Genomic DNA, 22,924 nt, shown 5'->3' with positions numbered 1-22,924 from the left:
GCAAAACTGCGCCTTAGCAATCGCGTCATATCTATTTGCTGGCATGCAGTGACTGCAGCACTTGGGGCGGAAACACATCGAACGCCGCCGCACATTTCTGGCACACACCACTCAAATGCGACAAATGCACGCTGCAGAAACGATTTTTTTTTTCAAGGAATCTTGAAAAGTCACGGACCACATGAGCGCGATCCGCGCATGATAAGCACATCGCCACGAAAGCAAGATAGGGAACACATAAGCGTAACCTGTGCCTCACGGGTAAAATTAAAAATCATCGTATATAAATTATGTTGCTGTGCGACGGACACAAGCGCACGGAAACATCACACACTGCACATGTGTACCTCCGAGGTTATGTGGACAATTTCTGGGCTACATTTAAACGACAGCAGGAAGTTACTTCAATGAGAAAGGAAGTGAGGGCGCATGTAGTGCAGGTAACGGCTGCGCATAAAGTCAGTTAGGGTTTTAAGGCCAGTGACCGAGGTTGAAATCGTTAAAATCACACCCCAGCAATAGCTTACGCAGGGTAAATTGTCCGAATCTTGAAGGCCATGCTTTTTGCTGACTACATGTGGCATAAACGATTCAAAAGCAAGAATACTGCATGTAATTTATTTCTGCCCTAAACTATAGCACACAATATGAGCATGTCAATGTTTCTTCTTGTCTAGCACCATATGTATGTAGTTCGGCCCAAAACGGCACAAAACCTGCTGTAGTGGGTATTATTGTAAGAATCACGGAGGCCACAACAGCCGCACTATTATACAGACGGCACTGGCAGCGCCGGTATTTTCGTATTCAACGCGACAGGTAGAATACGAAGGTACGGCGTGTTGTAATTGCTCCGTCTTCAACGGTTGTTGTGCGAGCTGCATCGATGTGTTTGTTTGATCGTGTGTTATTAGGTTTGCTGTAATGAAATGAGACGTAGTTCGCGAGCACGAAAGTGCCAGAAGATGGCTTGAGTCTCGCTGTAAGCACGCCGTATGCGTGGCGCGCCAGCTAAATGTGGACCAACGATTTTCATGCCGTGGAGTGCGTTCCCTTTGTCTCCGCTGGTTGTCGTGGAAAGCTTGGTGGACGGCGCAAAGAAGTAATGCGTATTATTAGCGTGCCTCAGCTCGTCCACTACCCAGCGGATCGCAGACGCATCACTGGAAACTTGGAGAGCGCCTTTCGACCTCGCCGTACTGTTGAAACGGTAAGCAATCGTGCTCGCCAACTACACGTGCGTTCATCCGTGTTGTGTGTGCTTCCCGTGTGTGTATAGAGTGCCTTGCGAACGTAGCAAGTGGAACACCGTCAACAGTGAACCCTGTGCTGATACTTGCTACGCGCTGGTTGTAAAAATTGTGTACGGAACTCTATTGCCACAGTGCGGAATTGATAATCCTGATAAGCGTTTGCTTCCGCTGAGAAAAGTTTCGGAAATCGTGTTCACCTTGTGCAGCTGTGCGTGAGCTCCCGCCTGTCTGCTAAAGTTGCATAGTAACGACCCGTCTACCTCTTCATCTCTGCTTACGAGGTTTTTGGCTAACGAACAGTTCTAGGGAAAAAATGTAAGCCAATCACAGCTTGCTACTAGTACAGCTTTATTTCCAAGACAAGATGTGTTGACATAACTGACTTAACTAAACATGACAGGGGAACGTTGCCTATACTAAGTAATGGAAAAAACATTAAGATTAGATTGTAATCTGCTGCTGCGGCGCGTCCAAAACTTTATTTGATGTAGAGGTCCCTATTGTCATGACATTCGATAATTTCAAGCATTTGCTCTGTTTCCACATTAGTGCAGACATTGTTTTCATGACCCTTTTAGGTGCTGATTGCATGTTTTCATGATATCACAGCTTTATTGTGCCACTGCTATAAGCTAACATAGACCTCATTTTGTAGTGGCGAGGCCGTGACCCACAACATAAACTACAAGATCGAGGAGCCCCCAGAAATGCAGACCCTGTGGATATATGGCTGCAGCAGCATGGCGTGTGATCTGGATGGTCATGTCAGGTGTGTATGAAATGTATGTGTTCCAAAAAGGGGGCTTGGTGTCATTCATGGTGAATTTTGTCAACACATTCCATACTGCAGCTTACTAAAGAGACTAAATATTTATGCAACCTTATTGAACTTGCTACCTATTTGTGTACATAGCCATTATGCCCACATTATTGTGTTCTGTGTAAAACTATACCTAACCTTTCCTGATGTTTAGTATTTCTTTTGCGTAAGTTGCTTACCTGCAAGTTAAATATAATTTTTGCTTTGTACGTAGTGTATTTATGACTTTTTATTGTGGTTTTATTCTTTGAAAACTATTTCCTATGCTGTACCCCTTATTTGCATAATTTTTTTTCTGTTTGTGCTACAATCTCGTGCAGTTTTCTGTGCATGTAGGAATTCGAAGTGTAGTGGACTAAATATGTCACAGGTCTAAGCACGTAGTGTGCACACCTTTGTTTATCACTTATATCTTTACAGTTACTTCTCTGTTCCCTTAGTAACAGCCACTGCAAAATACACATTTGGTGAGCTTTAATTTCTTGAAAATTACTATGATGGTCAGTATTTACTATGCTGCATTTACTTCAGTAGTACATAGGCACAGACTGATATGGATACCTTGTGACCTACACAGGATGCCTTTTTTGTTTGTTGCATTAAAAATGGCGGCTCACTCACATGTCTTACTATATATGTGGTATGCCTCATCGATTTCACTTGTCAATTTTTACAGTGGATGAAAACAGATGAACGATTGTAATCCAACATGAAGCCCCGTTGTGGAAATGTACGGCCAAGTTGGATGACCATACTGGTCTTTTGAATGAAATATGGTGGTCTCTTATACACATACGATACCGGCCAGTTTGCCCGATGTACACTTGACCACATGTGAAAGGGATAGAGTACGCTGCCTGTGACACACATGCCAATTTTGGTGGTATCTTTCACCGAGCAAGCCTCCCTTGCCTGCTTGCCTTTCTCAATTCTCTTGCACACTGCTGTGCATATAGGCACCCCGACAAGAAAGGCTTGCTTAGATACCACTAAATTTGTCTTGTGTCTGTCAGAGGTAGTGTAGTCTATTCTTGTGATCATGTGTATATTTGGTCAAATGTACATGCAGCAGATTGGCCGGTGCCTCAACACGTGCCTAAGACAGCACCATAATTCACTCCCCGGATCAGTATGTTCGTCCCACTTGACCATGCACCGATGGGACTGGGGCTGCACGCCAGATTTAGACTGTTCATCTGTTTTGTTCAGCTGCGGCAACCAATTGACCAACAAATTCGCTGAGGAATGCCACATAAAAAGACTGGGTCACAATCTGTTTACTGAATTGTCTGCAACCTTCGTAGGAACAAATTTGTTTGTTGCAACTAGTTTTAGGCACGTTATTTCTTGTTAAATTTTCTGCTTGACCTACAGAGCAGTTATGCAATCAATTTTCAAAGAGACATGATTAGTATAATTTTTGTTTTCTGTTTTTCACATGCCATGTTGCAAGAAGGACCCTTTTTAATTAAAACTGAATTAACTTTTCAATTGCAATTGGGAAGTCTTATCATTGCGTTTAGGATACATATCAGTGTACATACCTGTACTAGATTAGAAACTAATCGTTTCAATAACTCAAAAAGCACGAATATACTGTGTCCATTGTATCTGACAGTGACACTGCGACTGTGTTCCAAATACCACTAATTGGCAGTTATCCATCATAATTTGCGAAAACAACTTAAAACATTATTGTTCCCCATACAATGGATACTTGCATGCATCATCATGATTGCTCAAGCTCCATGTGAGAAATTTATTATTGGCATATTAAGCATAGTACATACCAACTATGGCTAACAGTGGATGGAATATTAATTTTGTCTACCGCTCAGCAATAGAAGCCAGTAGGTCATTCCCTTCTTTTCAAAAAATTTCTTTCCTACGCACAGTGTGACGTCTGTATAGGACTCTTAGCTCATGGGTGTTCCTGCTTGCTTATCTTATAAATGGGGAATGTGTTGTCATTGCAAGATGAGATTAATGTGTGACTAAGCTGTTGTCGTTTGGAGATGCTTTTTGTCATCAGCAATGATATTCTACTGCCAGGCACATTGGACCAGTGCTGATGTCACAGTATCTTGGGAAAGTAAAGATATTGTCAAAAATGATTCTCAAAAGAACTGCCGCTGTTTGGCAGAGTGGTGGGGAGGTGGGGTGTTCTGCCACTTTTCTGTTATAATTTTTTTCTGAAATACTGAAATGAAACTTAGCATAATGCTACAACTATATAGATATTTGTGGCGTGTTTGTGCCTGCTAATACATTATGGCTGAATGTTCATTACACCTTTTGAAAATTAATTTCAATTGTATTTTCCAGGCTCCAGTGTCGCCGTTACTAGACGGACCAAATGAGGCCAAAAACTAGCCTTTCCTCGCTCCTTTCCTGGGAAGTGAAATAGCAGGTGATCATGTAAGAATGAACTTGCAACATGTGAGCAGTAGCCAAAGCTCCATACAGGTCATGCTGGTGGTGGAATGATAAGACAAACCGCAATATTTATTTGTTTACTTATTCACTTAATATTTATTTATTCATATCTCGTGAATACTGTGCAGTTTTTCAGCAAGGAATCAGATAAAATAAAGAAATATCATTGCATCAAAGTAAACATGTTATTTGAAAAAGCATAATTCACGTAGCACAGTACCATGATAAAACATTTTCAGACAACTAGTCTGCTTTTGATACGAATTCATGAAAACTGCAAATTTTGAAGAAACAGAGCAGTAAGGTTAACAAATCTTACTCATAACTAAAAAATGAGATCACATTTCTGTTGGACCTAATACCATAATTTAATCTGGCAAATTAGAGAGACCATATGCTGCTCTAATATACAATCACTAATTTATGAGTAGATGTGCGAAACTCTCAAACATTGCAACAATTTCATGTAAGCTGTAAATTCATATATAAAGTTTGTTGACTTTAGACATAGCAGATGGAGTCTGCAGAACTGTGATATCTCTTTCTGGCACAGAGACGGGGATTAGTAAGCTTCGTGGTGTTATTTTTCTTAAACCTGCCAAATAGTTCTTTCTGCAACAAGTTGAATTCTCAAATGCCACAAACTTCAAATTAGTGCTGTGGTTGTCTCAAAAGTATTTCTGTATTTTGGATGTATTTGAGTAGGAAAATTTACAGAATTAACGAACTTGTGCTAGTTGTTCTTTATTTTTTTACCGTTGCAAACTCAGTCCTTTTCCTTCAAGTTTTGCTATTTTCAGCAAATTTTAATAAATATTCATGGTTTTAATGTAAAACTATGATTTAAACATTTTTAGATGTATCAAACCTCATCAAATTTGATTCCATAGTTGCCGAGAAAAACTATTTTACTGTTTATGTGCATTACATAGGAGCTCCTGAGCTAAATCTTTTTTAGTCATTGCGTGTGTCGGTCTGGTTTGTATTTCTCACCCTAATTAGAATATTGGCTCTGATCTCAAAATTGTTTCCCTTACAACGAAATACAAGCTTTTAAACTTTGTACGATATATGCTGTACTGCTCTATGAAAACCACTGTTTGCCACATTTTTGCAGGGCCTGCCAGTGCTAATTTTACACATAAACATAGACTAATATGCTGTGTGGTTTCGGTATATGGTGTACTTATCTGTGAAAGCCATTATTTGCCACATTTTTGCAGCGACTGCCAGTGTTATTTTTGCACTTAAACAAACTAAAATGCTGTGTCGTTTCGTCAGGCTGACACAACATTGCAGTGCACATTCATATCAGTCTATTTTCAGGCTTTAGTATCCAACCGTTCAATGTGCACTGCTGGAACAGGCACTCCTTTTGCAGTTTTAATGGTATGGTTTCTTGTCCTAGTCAAGCCTGTTATTGCCAGGTGTCAACTGTAATCAAGTCTGCCACTGATTCTTTTACCTCATGTTTTGCGTGTTTGCACCACCAGCTTGACCTGAGAAGCATGTTGGCAGCTACAGTTTGTGTGTTGCAAGTTCTAGTCTGAAGCGTGTATGTCACATATATGAAGTATGTATCTAGTCTGAAGTGCAATAAACATTTCAAACTGAATACTTTGTGGTTGTAGCACCAATTATTTTGCCACTGCATTTACTGTAGTCCTTATTGCCTACAGTAGAACTTTGGTAAATTGCAAGTTCTTTACACATATCGGCCTAGCTTTTATAGGCATTTGCTTGTAGGTACTCGAAAGCAACTGCATAGAAATATTCTATAGAATTTTGTCTTTAGCGTCTCTAAAGCAACTCGATAGAAATATTCTATAGAAATTTGCCTTTAGCATCTCTAAAGCAACTCGATAGAAATATTCTATAGAAATTTGCCTTTAGCATCTCTAAAAAAACTCGATAGAAATATTCTATAGAAATTTGTCTTTAGCATCTCTAAAGAAACTCGATAGAAATATTCTATAGAAATTTGTCTTTAGCATCTTTAAAGCAACTCGATAGAAATATTCTATAGAAATGCGTCTTTAGAGTTCCTATAAGAATGCGGTGGCCAAATAACTTTTGAAACTCTATAGGAAAATTCTATAGGCAATCAAAATAAACACAATAGAGTTCTATAGAGAACATTCAAAAGACTTTCTAAAAAAACACATTAAAAATCTTTGTAAGGGCACACCACAGTCATTACACCATAGAACATTACACCGTAGGTTATACCGGGCGTAATTTAATGTACCGGGCGAACTTAAGCCAGAATTTAGAAACATGAAAATGCCACGTAGCTGGACAGAACAAAGGTAATTTTGTTTGCCGTCCCTTGAAGATAGTCAAACAATTTTTTTTCATTCCGCCTAATTCGATAATTAGTCTTAATTAATCAACTTCTCAAATATTATAATTAAATTAGAGGTGTAAATGAGAAAATTATAGAGCGACATGAAGAACTCCCGATGCAACTTTCTGTTGCCCAATAGGTGCTACATAAAAGTGCTTTTCCAAGAGTGAAAGAAGCCCGCAAACGCACGCAATATTACCGCGCGACTGGCCGCTCGAGGCACATTCAGGGGCCTCTTTCACGCTCGGAAAAACCCTCTTATGTAGCACGTATTAAACAAAAGAAAGCTGTATCGGGAGTGTTTCATGTCGCTCTACAATTTCTTCATTGACACTTTTCACCTAACTATAATATTTGAAAAATGAATTAAGACTAATTATCTATTTAGCCGGAATGAAAAAGATTGTTTCATTATGTCCAAGCGACGGCAAACAAAATTACCTTTGTTCTGTCCAGCTACGTGGCATTTGCATATTCTTAAACTGGCTAACGTTAGCTGGGACACCCTGTATATATAGTACGTCAGAATTAGCCGCGTTTCGGAACCACTTAGGGTACATTATGCACATTTAGCACATTGCCACGTATACACTGTTTTCATGCACGTCGCGAGTAGTGTAATACAACCTCGAACCTACGGGTGCAGCAGCGATTCCACTGGAATGGACTACGTACTGTAACAGAGCCGACATGTGCTCGTCATTTCGATGTCTGTTGCTGTGATTCCCGGGTACAAGTACGCCATACAAGAAGTTGGATCCCGTACTCCTGTTTCTGCTTCTTCACGGTCGGTATACCATCACAATGTATACGTGCTTTTTCGTAGAATAAATGCGTATTTATTGTATAGTAAACAACATTTATTGCGTAAGCAACTGAACATCGAATCTAATTACTCTATCCACATGCTAATCCGCCGTGGTTGCTCAGTGGCTATGGTGTTGGGCTGCTGAGCACGAGGTCGCGGGATCGAATCCCGGCCACGGCGGCCGCATTTCGATGGGGGCGAAATGCGAAAACACCCGTGTGCTTAGATTTAGGTGCACGTTAAAGAAGCCCAGGTGGTCAAAATTTCCGGAGTCCTCCACTACGGCGTGCCTCATAATCAGAAAGTGGTTTTGGCACGTAAAACCCCAAATATTATTATTATCCACATGCTAGAACGTACAGCCACTATTTATCACGCATTCACAGCGCTAAACCATGCGCTATAAAAACCGCAAGTCAGACAACATACACCTAAGAGAGAACATAATAGAACATGGTTTTTACAATCCTGTTACGCATTGTGCCATGTATACTGCCTTAGTTGTTCCGAAAAAGACGGCGATAGCGAAGAGAGCGCGAGGAGCAGAGGAGGAGGGTATGGCGAAAACGTGAGAAGAAAAGCGTTAGTGCCGCGCAAGACGCGTTCTGCGGCGACGATCCTTACGAGATGGCGCCAGAGTAGCGCGAATCGTCTGTTCACCGATGACGCCATCGATAAGGCATGTCCACCGCGTGTCCATCGATACCATATATGAAAACAAAGCGTTGCATGAGCGGAGGTCTGTCTGCGGCGGCTGCTATATCGCACCCATGCGTCACCCACGCGCTGATTCTCGCGATCAACCGATTAGCGAAGCAGTCGCGCCACACTTCGCTCCGTTTGCAATGTCCCGCACGAGACAGATCGTCCGCGCCAGCCAATATATCGCGAATGAAAACACGTACAGAGCTGCGCTCAAATTTCGCATTAGGGGGTATCGTAATCGTTGGTGAATTCTTTTTTACTCCTCAAGTGTCCTCGCAACCTGCGTCCAACGAGAACGTTCTCTCGAAATAAAATTTTTGCGGCCTCACGAAGGAGGACTGTAAGGGAGAACTGGCCGTGTGCGCAGGGAGGCAGAAAGCGCGCAGCACCTGAACGCGCTGTATCACCGCCACCATCACAGCCACGTCTGCATGACCCGGCCCCGAGAGACCACGCCCACCACGGCGGCAAGCGAGTGGCTCTGGCCAGCGCCAAAGCTCATGAAGCGAGTCGCCGCTTAGCATATTGATCGCAGCGGTGACAACAGCGCGGTGATTGCGCTTACGTATAGTAGCAAGCACTACACGCTACCACCGTGCAGACACGCACCACGCGTCACGGGGTTACAGCAGCGGAGCCCTGGAATCGGGCGCCGCAGTGGCGTCTTCTGGCCGAACCCGCGCGAAGTTAGCGAGTTTGCGGCGCCAAAGGCGCATCGCTTGTGACCTCTAGCGAGGCCGGATAGTGGAACGTTTCTATTCCACGACAGAAACGGCTAATGATGGAGTGCGGGGCCCTACATGTGGCAAACACTCACCGAAGCGACATATTACAAATGAGCTATCGTTTACTGACGTACACGCCACGCGTAAACAGTCGCCTCTCTGCTCGCCTTGTCCTCGACCACACTGCTGGCAGCCATTAAAGTGTCAGCGTGGCTGCAGAATGAGACAGACAGGTACACAGAGTGCGGCGGCCCAGCAGCGAATTTCCTTCTTTACTTTTTTTGGTCTTCTTTTTTTTTTTTGTCAGGAGGGAAAAACAAACGACCACCTACTACTACCATTCATATTCTTTTTTTTAGTTTTAGCACTTGTTCAGTAGTCTGAGCTCCGCGTATACGTTATCAGAACAGAATTAAATCGAATAGAATCGAGCAAGACACACCGGTCCAGAGCGTATTTCCTATACTGTTTTCTTAAGCCTATATGTCGCTTCAAGATGCTACGATAGCGCACACCTTGCGGAAGTGACAAAGGTTTCCGTTTCGGAATGCAATGTCAGCCTCGGTATACCAGCTGGAGCGACGAGGGCTCGCGACACTGGCAGCAGCGCATCGCGGGCACAGGCGCGAGCGTAGATAGCGGGTATACAGCCTTGCCTTCTCCCACTTCAGATCGCGACGAACACGAGACTGCATCGCTTGGCCGCCGCTTGTGTTTGCGGACGTCACAGTAAGCTCGCGCGCCGCCGCGACGGCTCGACATATTGCTTTGAAAGGTCGTAGCGTATTCAGTGGTGTATGTTGCAAGAAAAGGAAACATGCAGCAAGCGAACACGTTAACGGATCATCAACGCTCACTGCACCTGCAGGCCAAATAATGAATCTGCGAGCTACGAGTCGACAACGTGCCGTTAGAGAGAAGTACACTGTGCTAATTCTTGGGCACGAGCAAGCAAACGCTTATTCGCGCATTTCACCGCGGGAAAGTTGGGGCAGGCAAAACGCATAAGTTGAACAAAAACTTCGTGTCCTTCAACTCTGCGTAGAAGGATGACCAGCGGAGCTTTTTATGTGGGCCCCTTAACGGCGAACTGCACCTCAGCCATTGCATATATTCGGGATCGGCCCACGTATAGGCGGAAAATTTTCATTTCTCCAGGCGGGAGGGTGGTCCCGACCAGCCTTACGAGCCCCATATATATATATATATATACTTCAAAACCAGTTGCACTTCAAGAAACTTCGTGTGACCTCGAAGACTTGTTCACTGAAGTGACGACCCTATATGAGTATTTACAAGACCTGGTAGTAGCAGACAGTTTAATTTCACGGCCTGAATCTTCCCGAACCACCAAGAATGTGACGTTCCTCGGTGATGCAATCCGCCTTCGTGTATTTGTCACATACTTCGCTATCACTAATACTGCTTCCCTTTCCGGAGAAACTGCAGGCTCTCTCTCTCTCTCTCTTTGTTTTACTGTGAGTCCGAGAATAAGCGCTGCTGCGCATGGCTGCGGTTGATTCCGATTTGGACTGAATCTTGCTTGGCCTCATTTTGGTTATTGAGTGAATTATACACGGTGTCCCAACTATCACGCACTAAGTTAAAAAATATGAATTTCGTTATTCGAAGGAAGCATAGTGCATATTGTTTCCAGTACAGTGGAGTAGCCGCCAGTAATTTTTTCGTTACTGAGATTTATTTACCTAATTGTAATTAATTATCTAATTCGAGAAGTACTGTCCTACTTATCAAAGTGTCAATGAGGCATTTGTAGGCACTCCCAAACGACATCTAACTGTGGTATATTCAGCGACGCACTAGTTGCGCGCTAATTTTTTCCGGCTGGTAAAGAATACCACGAAGCGTGAAAAATATCACGCGTGCGCTCCCGCCCGCGTCATAAAGCAGCGCTTCCAATTAAGCTGATTGAAAGCAACTGATCTGCCTGTCGCAAACCCACAGCGCATCACCTTGATAATGGTATACGGAAGGAGCTCCAACTGCAGGCTTCGCGGCTATTCCTTCGTCTCATTTCTACGTCACACTTATTATCAGTCTCTCAAGGTCGACTGACCACATTGATAACAAAGCCCCCCTTGACAACGTGGCCGAAGCGCCGCTCTCACCACGCACGAGACGCGAAATGCAATGAAACAGGCACAGAATTTCATGAGTGTATACGGGCTGCAAAAACAAGCTCGTGGCAATAATAAAAGCGAATGAACAGACCGGGAAGCGACCCACGCGTAGAGAAAAGGCGAAACCAATGCGTTCAAGAAAGGAAATGTACCACTTTTAAATGAGCCCAATTGGCGATCAGGATGTAAGAAAAAAAAACCGGCAAAGAAAACCATCACATTTCAGTATGCCTTTATTATCTGTGAATTCGTAAGCGCCGTTGATGCCTAGAGGACGTGTTCGAATAGGTGTCCTTCTGCTGCTACGCAGTACTGAGCCCTTTTTATCACATCTTCAGTGGCTTTATTGATAACCGATGCTGGAATTCTACGGCAAACATCCGTTATCCTTGCGTTGAGATCATCTGACGTCGTCGTCTCGATCATGTAAACACGATATTTCACATAACCCCGAAGGAAGCCGGCAATTCACAGGCCCGCGCCTTTCAATTTATTGCGCATGAAAAGTCGGATGAAGCCAGTTTCGTGCTCGGATGCTGCTGTGTGCTGGCGCTAAATCAATCAATCAATCAATCAATCAATCAATCAATCAATCAATCAATCAATCAATCAATCAATCAATCAATCAATCAAGAAATCAATCAATCGTTTATTTTTCGCGCTATGTACAGCGAAAGAAAGGTGGAACCCCGTGGTCGGCGCCTATGGGCCCACGCATGACAAATTGTTGCTCCACGTCCGCGGTGGCGAGATCCGCCAGAACCGGGTCATCAACAGCTTCGCTGTAAAAACGAGCCCACCACGGGCCAAAGCCGAGAGCGTGCGTCAACGAAAAGGCAGTGCCGCTATATACGCCCGTCGTGCGTGCACGTGACGCCTTCGCCGATACGAGAAGCGCTGGCCGAGCGAGTGCAGTGTTCCGCCGCTGGCCCATCACGTCTACGCGTGCGCACACACACGCACACACACAGGGGCGTATCCCAGCCACCGCAAACAGTGCAACGCGGCGCTTAACCCCAATGACTCGACGACGTGGCGGCGTTTACGGCCGCCAACGACCCAATTGCAGGCCGACAACGAGGCACACCGCACCGGCGCACAGCACACAAGGGCCAGCGGGACCTTTCGCAGAGGCGCAATTACCCAACGTCGCCGCCGGCAGATAGACTGCGGCGCCGACGTCGTCCCGCGGCGGAAAGGCGAGCCGGACGGACAAACTGGCCGCGCGCGCCGCATGACAAAGCCGGTGGACCGGTCAGCGCGGCTCGTCTAGCCGCGCTAATCGACGCGGATATCAACAGCGCACACGCCGGCCCAGGCACCGCAGCCGAGAACAAAAGACGGGGAGAGGTCAGCAAACGCTTTCGCGCCGGCGTTATCGCGAGCGCGTGCCCGCTCCTGCGTGCGTGCCCGCGTGAGTTACCTTTCAGACAACGTGCGCACGGAGCCCGTGGGGCTGGATGAACGCCTCGCGACGGAGGCGCCTCCTCGCGGTGGGAACTGCGCGCCCCGGAATGAACGCGCGGCGCTTTCGTTTTTCTTCGGCGCAGCGTATCTTGGGCGGTTCTCTGTTCACCACGCGTTCCTCGGAGCTCCGCGCCGAGATCCCTACGAACAGGCTTCGAAGCAAAGAGAGAGAGAGAGTCTGAACTAAAGGCCCGAAGCACGGTCTAAATCTGATGGCACTGCGTTCAGCACTGTTTGGTCGTGGTTATAAGTCGTAGTGCAGGCACATCTACTGACAGTTCGGCCGACAAACGGCGCGGATTCCGCAATTACAGCCGTCGATGGATTTTCGGTGAACCGACAGATGTGGCAGAGCGCGAAAATTCAGAATGTGCGCGTTCCTTAAGAATCACTGTGCGGGCGATGCTTCATGCAAGACGGCTATGAATGCTCACTGGTTATACATATATATGTGGAGAGCCGAAACGCGCCTGCCTTTGGCCATGTCGTCTTAACCAGATACAAATCTGTAGCACCCGCTGCAGGCCACGATGCCAACGGGAAATGCTTTCGCGAAGTGGGCTGAGTCCATTCACGGAAGCCAAAGCCCGAACTGCTCGACAGTGATCATACACGACGTTCCCAATTTGTGCGCCGCTGCACACGGCATTGTAAAGGAGTCGCGCTACGGCCAAGACGGACGGTTCTCGCGAGAAGCAGCGACGGCCAAGACGCACAGATGCGCGCTCATTAGTATGCATCGTTCGCGATCCCAAAGCCACGCGCTTTAACGAAACGTGTGGAGGCACGCTCGTGAACGGGCAAGCCGGCCCGGGTGAGCGAGAGAAATGCTGTCCCGAGCGTTCGATTTCAGGCGAGTCGAACACCTAGGTTATAAACTAGACAGCGAGAGCCAAGCGAGCCTTAATTCCGTTAAACACGAGCACAATGCAGCCTCGAATTCAATGGCCGACCCAAAAGAGCGCGCACTCGCCAGTGGTGCGCGCGTATACTGTATCGGCCGGTCTGCCGCTCCGAGACGCGTACTTTTCTCGACGCGCAAAGCAGCTCACCACGAGCCGCTATCAACCCGGGGCCGAGCCTCGCGAACAATAGCGGCCGAGCGCGCGCGGCTATCCACCGAGGCGGCAAGAGGCGAGCAAGTTTCTTTCACGGCGTCGTCGACCCCGCGATGAAGCGATGGCACCGTTTCGCCTCCTCGGCACAGCGGCACTGGTATACGTGCAGCGCGCTAAGTCGCTCACGAGAACGCGATAGACAGGAGCGCCATTCGAAGGACTAGCGAGCGCACCAGCGCCCGCTGCCGCCCACGTGCGAGCTACTTGTTAAACGCGAGCGTGTGCCTGCATTTGGTAACGTCGTACGTATATATAGCCGAGTCCATTCACGGAAGCCAAAGCCCGAACTGCTCTCTCTCTCTCTCTCTCTCTCTCTCTCTCTAGAGAGAGAGAGAGAGAGAGCACGATGCGAAATCGAGTGCGACCAGAACACGAAGAAAAATTGAGCTTTCCTCGAAGCTAAGTAATGAGGGGGTTACGGTCTTGCGTGATGTGCATGACATGCGCAGTACACCAATTAATGCGCGTGCCCGCGAGCGACCCTTAATTGAGAGAGTGCGCGCGTTGCACCAAAATCCTCCCGATGAGTGTGCCAGGCGGGCTGTATTCAATAGGCACTGCGCGAGCCGCGGTGCAAGCTCTCCGCTGCACTTTGAGCCTCTCGCTGTAGAGTGACCACCTCAGCATTCCTCGCGCTTCTGATAGCGATGCGGTGAAGCAGCCCTCCTCGGATTCATTGCTGCTGCGCGGGGTTCATTCAGCGAAGCTCGTCGGCGCCGTGGCCCGAAAGCAGCGCCTGTCGGCGATTAGCGACAAAGCCTGCAGCGCCGAAGATTAACTATGCCCGGTTGGGAGATACACCCCCCCCCCCCCCTCCTTGCACCCCGTTGTTCGCCAGCGCGCCAAACGGGGCCATCGCCGGCGTCCTGATTAGGGCGCCGAGACGCTGCGCCGCCATTTCGCCTTAAAGCCCGGCTAACGGAGCGTGCCAACAACGGCGGCCGCGAGCTTCCGTTTATCCTGGGCGTAAGTGAAATTGAGATAGAAGCCCCGATTGTGGCTCGAAACACGCATGCGGTACACAGCACGATGCGCGCAAGACTCGCGCGACGACGAGGGGGGAAAGTGCGCGGTGCTTCCTGGAAGAATGCCCGCCAAAACATTAGCGTGCACCGGCATTGCAGCGGCTGTATGTGCACGCACGAATAGGCGGTTTGAGAGCCGAAGCAAGCATTAACTCGGGCGACTCTGTAGCAAAGCGCTCCCCCCCCCCCCCCCCCCCCCCCCCCCGCCCCCCTAGTGCAGCAGCAAGAGTGCCATTAGACTTGAGTTCTGACGACGTGCAACGAGTAGTCGACAAAAGGCCGTTTAACTCGAAACTGAGATACGTCACAATTGAGGCCTAACCCAACGATCAACGATGATCTCTTCTAACCCTTCATTCGGTTGTTTTTGCTCAGCTGTAAATCTTTGTACTCATTGTACGAAGAATCGTAATGCTTGGAATACGTTTGTGATTGAGTCAGTCATGAGGGTTCAGAAACGCGCGTCATTTACTTTTAGTATTCTTGATCTGGTGTCGTTCGCATCTGCTAATGTGACGGTAATCTATAGTGGAAAAACCGACGCGGTGAAACTTGCCGCGCATTTCCTATGGCAGCAGGCCTTAAATTATACCGACACACGTAAAAGGACATGGGAGTCAGTCTGTAACGCCAAAGCTTCGCACATTCTAATGAGTCTAGATAAGCTTCCTTTGGAATGTAACAGAAGTACTCGAACGGTCGATGTTTTTCGAAACGAGCACGCAGAAAAACCACACGAGGAGAACGCGCGACCAAGTACAGACGACATTCCACTTCTTTGCAGTATATCTCGCAAAGTGATGGTTCCATGCACGCATTGTGCCCGGCGGTTCAACATTGAATTTTACATATTATAAGCATAACTGTTACCCCGACGAAGGCTCCAAGGAGCAGCGCACGTTTGCAAACACACACGGGTAATGTCGACGGATGCCACAGTATTGAATAGTTACCGCACCCTGATGACTCTTAACGTAACACATGCCAGAACGGAGATGCGAAACCGCATGAGAAAGTGTACATGTAATTCCTTCCACGCGAAAAGAGCTACAAAGCGCAAACACGCGGGGACGTCCGCGCGCACGCGAACTTCCGCGTTGCAGAAACTTTGCATATCTCGACCGAGAAGGAAGAGTGCCAGCTCCGAGTGCTGCTGCTCAAGGTTGTCTGCCGCGATTAAAGCGGATGTCGCTGCGTGTCCGGAAGGGACAACACGGCGGCGACGAGCACTCACGGAGAGGCGGGCTGCAGGAGGGCTGCGCCGTGTTGCACGTTCGGCTCTCCCTAAATTCAAAGCGAGTCGGCAGGCGCGCCCGCGCGGCGCTGCTTCGCAAAGGGACACGGGGGGAGTGCGCGGCAATCCTGGCTCATTTGCATGAAACACGAAAACGCTCCTCCGCCGACGTCTCGCTCGCGCTTCGGGGATGCCTGATAGCGAGGAACGCCGGGCTCGCGCCACGACTCGTTTTAATGCGAGAAGGGAGGAACCCTTTGGCTTCGCCGAGAACGACACCGCGCTGCACCCGCCGTGTATCCAGACGCCATCTCTAAGGTGCACCGCCGCGGGCGCCACTACGCGCGAGCAAATACAGTGCCGCGCACAGGCGGCCTCCATCCTCGGTGCAGGCAATTTCGAACGGGGGCTACACTGAACACCTGACATATACCCGAAGTACCAGCGCAGATACACTGTGATCCACCGCGGTACGGGCGATTTCGTCAAAAGAAAACCCTCCTTCAGACGTCGCTCATTGTTGCTAAGGGCACGGTACTGCGCGCAACCGCGGACGCATGACGCGGCAGAGCACCACGTTGAGAGTGCGGAGCTTTCCAAGTGCTATCATACGGTCGTCGTAATTGAACTTCGCAAATGACCTATCGACGGCTGCACAAACAAAGACCACGAACATAAAAGGCCATTTCTTGAGTTTATCCGTAGTGCGGTAAGCTGCAAACCATCAACTGCAATTTAAGACTCGCGAAGCTGCACGCTCCCCCCCCCCCCCCTCCACCCAGCCGAACAAGGCGGCTTCGGCGCTGGTGCTCTGATCTTGACCTACGTGCAACCATTCTGACCGTGCCAAGCTCGTTTTCCTTTCACGCGTGGGCACGTCCCGGCGATTGTACGCCAAAGAGGCAGCTGTCCGCCGTGCCTATCCCGATTGGCTGAACAAGCAACTATACCGCGGTTCCGCTGCACGGCATGAGCGAGGCCACCACGCCAGTTGCTCCTCCTCCCTCGGAGCGCAGATGGCGAGAGAGCCCAGAAAGGCCCGCGCTCGTCTTCTCTGAAGCCGGGACGGAGCGAGATGAAACCGGCTCCGCCCATTTTGTACAACGCCGTGTCGAAATCCAGGGAACACGCACGCAGTCTGCAATCGCTCCCGAATGATCGCAACTCGTAAACCGAGCCTACGGTTTCTCTGCGCGGCTCAACTCTTTTCGGTCTGTTTCTCTCTCTCTCTCTCTTAAAGAAAAAAAAAATGAAAAGCAGAAAAAAGAAACGAAGCACTCGCTGCTCCGAAGGAAAGCGAATTGCGCGCGACCCGCGAAACATGCAGCGAATAATACACAGCGAGAAAACCGAACGAGCTTGCACCGTGTGCATCCCCCCCTTCTCGAAGTGGATGCATCTGCGGCTCGCCATCAAAGCTGCCTCGCTATACAAAAGCCCCGCAACGTTGTGCAACGTGCGGCTTCCCGTAGTCGCCATGCGAGCGTCAGCCTCCGACTGATATCCAAGGATAACATCAGCTTTAGATACCTCGATGCCTTCAAAGCCACATATTTAATAGCACAGAGGCTGCAGCAACCGCTCACGTGCAAAACATCACCACACCGGTGCGCGACTTCGGCGAGACGTGCGCAGAAGGCGCGGCAATGCAGGGGCCTTTCTGACGTGTGTCGGAATGAAAACATGCCCGCTCTTTGCTGCCAAGCGAATGACGCCCGCCTCGCATCGTGAAGCTATGCGGCGCCGCGCCACGAGGTGTCTTCCGAAACGTTACCGAAGGACACGAATGCCATCAAAAGGCTGCGAGGGCAACACTGAAGGCGCACCTTACGAAATGCACACAGATTTGCCGCGTATGGGTGTTCTTTAAAGTAAGCATTTGATATTTCTCGTTTTCTTCTTTTTTTTTTCTCCACCGGCGCCTCTCCGATGCGCTCTCGTTTGTTTTACACAGGCTTGAGGAAACGCACGTACACAGGTTTCGAAACAGAACTGCGTCCAATGACAGGGCGCAGTGGAAGAGGGATAACAAAGGATGACTTAACTCGGACCGTACATAGCTGCCTAAAGCTTTGACTTGTCACGGTGCCGAAATGCACAACAAAGTACAGAAGGAATCGAACACCGCTGGCTTGCCCAATAATGCACACAGAAAAAAAAAAGAAAAGCGCATAGTCACATGGGAGCGCGGATGGCGCATGCTCGTTTCCAAACACCCAACGGGTCCGGCTCGGAATGGCGAGGTTGTATGCAAATGTGACGACAGGCACCTCTTCGGGGTTCGGAAAGGGCTTCCCATTTCAAGAAGGAGCGAAGAATTAAATAAAAGGAGAAAAAGAGAACGCCGCGGCTCGGGACAATTGGGATCGCTTTTAAGGGGATTTCTTCCCTCTCTCTTCAACCTGCGCCTTATTTAACTTTTTCGTTCATTTTCTCCCCGCCATATCACCGGCTACGCTGGCTGAAGACGGACACGAATTCCTTTTTTCCATGATCGATGCAGAGAAGGCGGAGACTGTTCAGCTGTGCTGAGTCTGGCTTCTAAAGTCGTGCAGTGTTCCTGAATCTGGCGTCAGCCAGCGAGGCATTCGTCTGCTCTCGAGATTGGTCGCAGTAGACGCTGCAATGTGCCAACAAAAGCGTGGTTAGGTGAATCGCTGTACAGCAGTTAGTGTTCGTAACGGCGTTACGAGGACGTCAATTACACTGTCCATTAGTTAAGTTCACTTGCGACGAGCCAGAGGCAAAAGCGTAGTGTCGCCACCCCGTGCTTCCCTTTGACAGCGTTCCATATGGCCGTCTGCTATAGCGGGCAGTGATATCAAGACACCGACCAGGTCAAGTTCAAATTTTCTTGAAGATATCACGATATGAAACTGCAGATATGGCCACCCCGTAGGGGCGGTCATACGTGCAATTTGTGACGGCACTTCGGCGAGCTTAGTTTCTCATACCCGATGGGGGAAGGCGGCCCATGGCTTCAGCGACCCAGTTGTCGTGCGGCTGTGCTTGACCGCGCTTAATCAACGTAGGGGCTAAGCCATCCCATCAGCGAGTGCGCGAACGTGCCGTGGTAAGCGCATGCTTCCTGCAACGTAGACAAACGCGCTCTAAAAGCGCTGTCGAAGCCCCTCAAGCACGCGCGTGTGAAGGCCTTATAGCTTTACGAACGGTGCACAGTTTTACCGCGACACGGTGTAGCTCGGCGCCGAATAGCGATGAATACGGAATTCCTTCCGATCGCACTCGTCACGGTGGACTCTGCGAAGCAAATGCGTAGAAAACGCATCCGAATACGACGCCTTTTCATTTCCACCCGTCCGCGTCAAATTCGGCTGCGCACTCGCTTCCCACTTTTTGTTTTCTTTTTTCTGCTTGCAATACCGTCGTCCCACATTTTCCAAACAGCGCCTGTGCTATCCTTGTTTGATCACCAGGACGAAGTTTATTCGCATAATCAGCTGCCGGAAGGTAAGGGGAGGAGTAGTAATAAACGGCTGGCGTGCCATCCTCTAGCAACTTCGCTCGTATTAAGTCCGATGAAATTCGGTTCCTGACTTCTGCGCCGCCGATGTGCATCGCCTTTCGAAACGTTCGCTGCCCCTTCCTGCGTTAGCACGAGAGGTGTACGCGGTGATCCTGGCGATCACATTGTATACAACCCCGGGACCACTGTGCACGCGTAGTACGAGCATATAACGCACGAATGCGCCTTCGGTCTCCAAAATTGTCCGGCTTAATGGTGTCAGCAAAAGTGGCGCAGAACAAACACGTGCACCGGCGGCGCACAAAATTGCAAAATTAACAAAAAAACCGCAATGAGTGAGTGAGAAAACTTTATTTCGAATCAGAACGGTTCGCGTCCGGCGAGTTAGTGGGCTGAAGCACCCGCCGAGGTTACGGCCAAGAGTTCTTGCCTCTCGGCGGCTTCCTTGGCCCGCTGGACTGCCCAGAGTTGGGCTTCCAGGTTCGAGCTGAGCAGCGCGGCCTGCCATCGCGCGCGGAGGCTGTCGATGGAGGCTTCGCTCTCACTGGCCTGTATGAGTGCCTGGCATTCCCGTAGCATATGTTCTAGAGTGACTCTGGTGCCACACACTTTGCATCTATCTGTTGTGCATATGTCTGGATAAATAGCGTGCATTAGTATCGGGCTCTTGTATGATTTGGTTTGTGGTTGTCGCCACTGGACAGCTTGCGACCTAGTGAGTTGTGGATGGGGTGGTGCATAAGTGAATGTTTGCATCATGCAGCACCCGTCACTTTATGTGGAACAAGTATGCCCTTTGGAAATCGTTAACATCAGCCAAATTTATGTCGACAGCAGGACGAAGGCGTCACCCAGCAATTTCTAATTACCCTTGTTGTTTGACAGCCGAATACGTAAATGCAATTCCTTTACTACACATGATATTATACTAGATCATAATACTATTTAGATACATGTGAATATAATTTACATACTGCGTACCATCGATTGATCCCATTTGCACGTTCCGGACGCAATAATGGGCGCATTAATGCTCATGCATTGGCCAGATGCCCGCGTTCCCTCCTCTAAGGCTCAGGAATGTCTGGCATCGCGGTGCAAAGATCCTTGTTCGGAAGGAAGAAGGTCATAGTGCACATGTGGTAAAGCACGCAATTGACCTCAACAACCTAGTGTAATGAGTTAATCTGCACGTCATCAGTTCACCATGTCCAGTCCAGATTGGACATCTTCTACCGGGTTTCTTAATTGCATCGGTTTGGAACACAGTCTATCCACTAAATGTTTTCATTTAAACTGTCAGTCTGCTCGAAGCAAACATAATGAGCTAGATGTATTCTTTCGCAGCCTTAATTTTCAATTTGACTTCATTATGTTATCTGAAACATGGTAGAATCATTGCTAACTTGTTTGGCATTTGCCTGATTATCAATGTTTCAATCAATTCAGGACCACCTCTCGCGGTGGTAGTGTTAGCTTACTTGTTCGCGATAATATTAATGTTGACTACACCGAATAATTCCCATGCGTCACCTATGATTACGAAGCTCTATCATTTCTGTGTGGCAGAAGCGTCCACTCAGTATTTTATCCTCACCGGGTGGGAATATTACCGCGTTCCTTCAGTTTCTTCGAAAACTTCTTTATATATGCTTCTATGTACAAGTATGACTTCCTCTGGCGCGGCGATTTCAACATTGATATGTTAGCCGATACTCGCTTGACTCGTGAATTTCATATCTTGCTTCAGTCGCACTGATTCTGCCTCCAGTGTTATCTCCGTGCCAACGCGAGTAACCTATGTCGCGTCCACTTGCCTGGATCTGTTCATAACGAATGTTTGCACGGCCTCCATAAAGGCCGGCGTTTTTTCGTGCAGGCTGAGCGACCACATGCTAATTTTTTTTTTCTGTCTTAGACTATGCACCAAAAAGAAAGGACTGCGTCTTTCCCCCAGCCAACTGTTTACCCCAAATCGTCTAGAATCTTTTCGCACTCAAATCCAATCACTTAACTAGAGCGATGTGTATGCCACGCAGTATGCCGAATCAGCGTTTGAGGAATTTCTGCGGATTTTCAGCACGTGTTACTAGGAAAACATTACTCTGCAAACGAAAGGCAAGCGATCTTCGCATATTCGCAAGCCATGGATCACGGATAACCTGTTTCGCAAAATAAGTTAAAAGACATACTCTTTAATAAGTTTCTGAAGTGGCGTAATACAACTGATCTACACATATTTAAACGTTACCGTAATAAGCTCGCAAATGAACTTCGGAAAGCTACGACCTCCTCCGAATATGAATACTTCATGTCTTGTCAAAATGACAGTCGTAAAACTTGGAAAAAGCTAAACATTATGTTAAGCCGAGTGTCGTCCTCACATACAAGTATTGAGATGTTTAAAGACGACATTAGTATTCCTAATGAAGTGCTGCCCGATTGTTTTAATAATTATTTTATCAGTGCAGCCGGCATAAGTGTAGATAGAAATGCGGATCGCTATGTTCAGGCCAGATGCCCCGATAGTATTTTCTTATATCCTACTAATGAAATTGGGTTAATTGAGTCATTTTCCGAGTTACGAAATACGATATTGTGTGACATTGATGGCATACAGATGACGCCTGTAAAATACGTCTTAGACATTATCGCACCTGTTCTAGCATACGTTTATAACCTCCGTCTGCTATCTAGGGTATTTCCTACCAAAATGCAGATAGGTAAAGTACTTGCTCTGTTTAAAAAGGCTAATAAAACTGAGCTATTAATTACAGACCAATCTGTATACTTCTAACAATTTCAAAAGGACTTGAGAAAATAATATTTCCATGGATTTCGAATTTCTTAGAAAAACACAACCTGTTAACTGACCGTCAGTATGCTTTTCGAAAAGGAAGGACAACCCAGTGGCTATACAACAAAAAGAATCGATTTTGAGAAACTTTACCTGCTCACGCTTGGGGTTCTAATCGACTTCAGCAAAGCATTTTACTCTATTAATCATGACCTTTTATTAAAGAAGCTAGAGTACTATGGTATTCGTGGTATTGCTTTAGATATAGTGAAATCTTATTTAAAGCAACTTGTCGAAATAAACGGCGTGTGCTCCCAGATCAAGCAAGTCGGAGTTCCCCACGGGGGCATATTGGGCCCCCTTCTTTTTCCACGCACCCCGAACACCACAGAGGCAGGCGCGCTGCACGTGCACTGGCACTGCACCGAGCGCACGGCAACGACCGCGACACCTTCTATGCAGACGCCGCGTGGTATACCCCGACATTACAGCTAAGGTGGCAGCGGTGGCCGACTGGAGGGGCGAAACAGTATTCGCAGCCACAATACGGACCGACAACTG

The 22,924-nt window shown here is 47.8% G+C and overlaps 1 protein-coding gene and 1 long non-coding RNA gene across 3 annotated transcripts in view; one reads left to right on the top strand and one right to left on the bottom strand.

Moving 5' to 3' along the window:
• The window catches only part of pxb (putative Hedgehog signaling attenuator pxb), a 302,842-nt gene that overhangs the window by 266,169 nt on the left and 13,749 nt on the right, over positions 1–22,924 (bottom strand). The window lies entirely within an intron of this gene.
• LOC142564555 (uncharacterized) lies at positions 834–6,126 on the top strand. Of its 2 annotated transcripts, none has more exons than XR_012824602.1 (3): positions 834–1,210; positions 1,909–2,022; positions 4,399–6,126. It is a non-coding gene; the product is annotated as an uncharacterized LOC142564555 (long non-coding RNA). The 2 variants fall into 2 exon arrangements; XR_012824601.1 differs by having other exon boundaries at positions 1,909–2,035.

Source organism: Dermacentor variabilis, chromosome 11 (assembly GCF_050947875.1).
Source record: "Dermacentor variabilis isolate Ectoservices chromosome 11, ASM5094787v1, whole genome shotgun sequence".
Lineage (NCBI taxonomy): Eukaryota > Metazoa > Arthropoda > Arachnida > Ixodida > Ixodidae > Dermacentor > Dermacentor variabilis.
The sequence above is the reverse complement of the archived record's forward strand: the minus strand, read 5'-3'. Positions and strand labels throughout refer to the sequence as shown.